The sequence below is a fragment of the Ostrea edulis genome, chromosome 6, assembly GCF_947568905.1.
Source record: "Ostrea edulis chromosome 6, xbOstEdul1.1, whole genome shotgun sequence".
Taxonomy (NCBI): Eukaryota; Metazoa; Mollusca; class Bivalvia; order Ostreida; family Ostreidae; genus Ostrea; species Ostrea edulis.
In genome coordinates, this window is record NC_079169.1 from 12,895,584 (window position 1) to 12,901,153 (window position 5,570).

At 36.5% G+C, this 5,570-nt stretch overlaps 1 long non-coding RNA gene across 1 annotated transcript; it reads left to right on the top strand.

The window, feature by feature from the left end:
* The first annotated feature begins 4,039 nt into the window (after positions 1-4,039).
* LOC130047138 (uncharacterized) lies at positions 4,040-5,287 on the top strand. Its single transcript, XR_008796187.1, has 2 exons — positions 4,040-5,012; positions 5,207-5,287. It is a non-coding gene; the product is annotated as an uncharacterized LOC130047138 (long non-coding RNA).
* The last annotated feature ends 283 nt before the right edge of the window (positions 5,288-5,570 follow it).

The window sequence follows — 5,570 nt, forward strand, 5'->3', positions numbered from 1 at the left end:
AGATCATGTGACCAACCTGCATCTACGATCAGATGATTCCCGATGTCGTGATCGCATTTACACTGGAGCACAGAATAACACACCCGATTGATGACACTGATTCAGATTTGAACTATTCAGAGACATTTTTATTGTGAATATTTCTTTCTTTTTATTAAATAAATAGACTCGTGTAAACAATTACTGCTTTAGAACACGATTCAATATATAGGGATACATCAGGCAGATGTAGCAAAATTAAAACATGCTCTAACATAACCATCAGATCTGTGTTCACTGTACAAGCAGTTCGTGACGTCCCACAGGTGTCTTCATCGAAAGACATTCAGCTGTTCAACTGTCGATTGCAAATTCTTACCTTGATCTTAAGTAATTTTAAACTTGATATCGTTATTTATCTCTCGCACTGACTTAGAAATAAATAATTTATGTATGGTCTGTAGATCTACATCTTAAACAAATTTGGACAGTTATATGTGTTTAGTTAAAAGAAAATTGCGATATATATGTATATGTATGAAAAGTAAAAATAACGAACAGTGATCAATCTCATAACTCCTATAATGAATACAAAGTCGTGAGTTGGGCAAACACGGACACTTGGACACACCAGAGGTGGGATCAGGTGCCTAGGAGGAGTAAGCATCCCCTGTCGACCGGTCACACTCGCCGTGAGCCTAATATGTGCTAGTTTTATATATTTATATATATATATATATATATATATATATATATCCAAAATTGAAATATATATATATATATATATATATATATATATATATATATATATGTGTGTGTGTGTAAGACTGCAAAGTGCGATGGGACTCCAAAGTGCGATGGTCACGCCAAACCCCGATGGTCTGCGCCAAACCCCGATGGTGTGACACGCCAAAGTGCGATGACCCACACCCATGCGCCAAAGTGCGATGGTCTGACACGCCAAAGTGCGATGGTGTGACACGCCGAAATCCATTGGTTTTTGTAAACGACACAGTGTTTTGGTACAGACTGTACCAACCGTGTGTTTCACTAAAATATCAGTGCAAAATCCATGCATAAAAAATAAGAAGTTCAACTTATTTCGTTACCATCTAGTTGTCGTCTTAATAAACACAAAAAATTTCAGTGCGAAATCGTGAAGAATGTTTTTCATTATCGCATATCCCCAGGATTGTATTACGTGTACGTCACAAGTAATAAATTATCATGAATTAAACATTGTTTGAGCGAAGTAAATAGTTCTACAACAAATGTATTTTGCCGTTCTCACTATCTTCAACAATGTAAACCTTGCCGTTGCTGTCGTCCGTGTTGCATTTATTCGGTTTCATTTTGAAAGACGTTAAGAATGACGTCACAATGACGTGACGTCACAAACGTTACTGAACTCCGCACCATCGGACTTTGACGTGACCATCGCACTTTGGCGTCCGTAATGGTAACAAACCATCGCACTTTGGCGCAGACCATCGCACTTTGGCGTGATCATCGCACTTTGGTCGGAACGTTTTTGCTTTCGATATCTTTACCAATTATAATGAAATCACATTTATCTTTATGAATATAGTCACGTCTATTATCTATTATAACGACTGGGAGTTCTAACAGAAATAAAAGTCGACTGTAACTTTCACACCAGCATACTTCAAGAAGCGTGTTAACACTTCATGGAAAAAGTTGCAGTTCATACCATCATGTATTTCCAAAAATAAATAAAGCATATTTCTTAATACCATAGAACTACCCAACAACATTAGCTAGATATACTGTCACGGGATTACTCAACAATAGATAAACGGAGAATTCGTGAGGGCAAGGATTTATTTTCTGTAGTGCTGCTTACTATCAATTCTGTTTTATTTCCCTAGTTTTATGAGTATTTTTGTTTACACAAACCAGGTAGTAAAAACGTCCTTAGTTGTTCATGTAAGAATAATATCGACTCCAGCTTTTCTTGAGAGTCCATCACAAGTGCCTTTGCTAGTCTGATTTATTTGAAACAAGTCATTGTAAATGGAAAATTACAATTCATAGTTTGATTTTGCAATAGAGATTAGGACTAATTCTAGTATAACTATTGATATAACTAGATTGGAATAAGCTGTTCAATGGAGTACTTTTATTCTGTATGTGGCCATTAGTTCGGACAGACCTAATGACAACGTCAGATTATTTCAAGTTATTTTAATATGATTAGGTGTATTGTGTATTACGTCACGGAAAAGATCCAATCGTTCACCTGTCCAGCAATCTTTAATACTCCATTGATCGTCCGAAATACATTCATTCATTAATCACTCCATTCATGTTTGTCACGACCTACTTCAAAATGAATAACTGTACAAGTACATAAACAAATAGAGCACATGATGAATCCAAAATACTGACCACACGTTATGGAAAAATATGGAATATATTAAAATGAAATATGGACATATTTCAACAAGACGTCACCTCACCTGCAGCAGATGGACATTGATTTCGAAAATTAGTCATTTAACAGCTGTTTAGATTTGAACAGAAGAAAACAATATTAATTTGAATGCGATGCGGGTGCCATTGTCAGGCATTATTGATAGTTTAATTGAATAAGGATCCTGTTTATCTGATTTACCTGATCCAATACTTCCCAGTTTAAGGCTTGATCTTACATTTTTCAAAAAGATATAAATATCCCAATAGTATATTTTATTAGTCCTTACTCACCCCCCCCCTCCCCCGCATTTTATTTTACATTTTTCAATACGGAAACTTGCGATGAAATGGAGAGGTTGAGTTATCGGGGAAATCGACAACTACGCCCGTCAGCTACACTATAATATCGGGGAAATCGACAACTACGCCCGTCAGCTACACTATAATATCGGGGAAATCGACAACTACGCCCGTCAACTACACTATAATATCGGGGAAATCGACAACTACGCCCGTCAGCTACACTATAATATTTCACAAGACGATGGGACCCAGAGAGAGATGTATGATTTGATTTCAAAATTTTAAGGACTCATCTAAATAACTTTGATCTACAAAACAGTTAGACCTCTTTAACTCCATTGTTCAGTAGTTTCAGAGTCCTGCTGTACTCGCAATTTGTAAATTAACTTGTCTCCACCTCCGTTGTTAGTCTGACAAGATCTCCATTAAATTACGTTTTACAAATTCTTCCATTTCATATTTAGTAAGTCATCGAGGAGTTGTGGGTACAATTAGAGATCTAGAGGACCTTGTAAAATTCACACAGGAATCCAAACATGACCCGATATATTTTATTCTCGTGTAGATTTACGAACGAGATAACCTAAAAGGCAATGAAAATTAACTTTAGCTAACATTGAACAGGGTCACTGCACTGTGTGTAAATACAATCAAAGGAAGGAACCTGACTGGCAGTAAAGGGTATATCACGAAATAGCACCAAGGTTAACACGGACGGTAAATACCGGTACATCATGGAGAATAACGCCAAGGTTAACACGGACGGTAAATACCGGTACATCATGGAGAATAACGCCAAGGTTAACATGGACGGTAAATTCCGATGCTTCACGGAATAACGCCAAGTTTAACACGGATGGTAAATACCGATACATCATGGAGAATAACGCCAAGGTTAACACGGACGGTAAATACCGGTTCATCATGGAGAATAACGCCAAGGTTAACACGGACGGTAAATTCCGATTCTTAACGGAATAACGCCAAGTTTAACACGGACGGTAAATACCGGTACATCATGGAGAATAACGCCAAGGTTAACACGGACAGTAAATACCGGTTCATCATGGAGAATAACACTAAGTTTAACACGGACGGTAAATACCGGTTCATCATGGAGAATAACGCCAAGGTTAACACGGACGGTAAATTCCGATGCTTCACGGAATAACGTCAAGTTTAACACGGACGGTAAATACCGGTACATCATGGAGAATAACGCCAAGGTTAACACGGACGGTAAATACAGGTACATCATGGAAAATAACGCCGAGGTTAACACGGACGGTAAATATCGGTACACCATGGAGAATAACGCCAAGGTTAACACGGACGGTAAATACTGGTATATCATGGAGAATAACGCCAAGGTTAACACGGACGGTAAATACCGGTTCATCATGGAGAATAACGCCAAGGTTAACATGGACGGTAAATACCTGACAGTGTACATCACGGAGAATAACGCCAAGGTTAACACGGACGGTAAATACTGGTGTAAGGGGAGAACATTTTTTATATAAAAAAAAAAAAGAAATAAGTTGTATCAGATGGGATTCGAACCGGGTGCCGAGAGAAGGTCGAGTGTGATGGACGATAGGCATTAACCTCTGCGCCATTGAGACTCTGCAACTACGTAGATATTTTTGGTATTCTGTGTGTCTGATTATTATTGTAAAATTAATTATAATTGACTTTGAAGAGTATTATATTCTATTAATTTTGGGTAAAAGTATCTCTTGTTGAGTTAAAATAATTTCGTGTAATATTTTTCACACTTATGAAGACGGTCAGTGATTGGTCAGTGTGTGTAATAATAGAACCTGCTATTGGCGGTATTTTTGCACGAGATACAGAACAACAAAGACGTGTCTGATGTTGTGTAAGTTTTTGGTGATATATTTGTCATTTTCAAGTACACAATAATTTGTCAGTGAATATTTTGAGTGCATAGATTCACTATATCGTGTGCAAGGTATTGTAAGAGATTCTTTGCTAAACAATGCTGTTAGGAAGCAGAATTCAATATTTAGCATTTGCTTTAATCAGACATATAGAATTGAGAACTAGTTTGTAGCTTAATGTTTTCTATTTATACTTAATGGGAGAATATAATTGAGTTTTACATACATGTACTTCGGTGACACAACGGTGTTTGAGTTATATGTGTGTTTCAGTATATTTACAGTGTTTATTTTATTAATAGGTCTAAATGTAGGTGATCAGTGTATTACGTTGACCTTGACCTGTCGTGGTGGCCATTTTTTGGGCCGGATATTGCGTGCCTTGTTTAGGTTTGTGAACTTTGCGTATTTGCAATTGCTATTTGTTCATGTTGCTAATTATGCATGTTTATAATACATGTACTACATATGAATCCTTGCAAAGGAAATATGTTTGTATATATGATTGAGGTCAAGCAAATCTTGTACATTGGTTAAGTCACTAGAACAAATTATAATGTGTTTTTATTTATTTATATTTATAGGAGCACTGTCATTGATTCATTCATTGATTCATCATTGATTGATCACATTACACTACAACTGTGAATAAAAGGTGAAAAGAACTTGTGTGTTACACTGGTATATCATGGAGAATAACGCCAAGGTTAACACGGACGATAAATACCGATACATCATGGAGAATAACGCCAAGGTTAACACCGACGTTGAATTTTATACCAACACGATCAGCAGACCTTTCTTTAAAAAAAAACGTAAACATCTCTCATATTGATATCTGTTAAACCAAGGCTATTGAGATTGAATGCATCCTTTTTAAATCAAAGAATATCCATCATATATTGAAAACCTTATAAAATGTTTTGACATCAGTATATTACATGTATG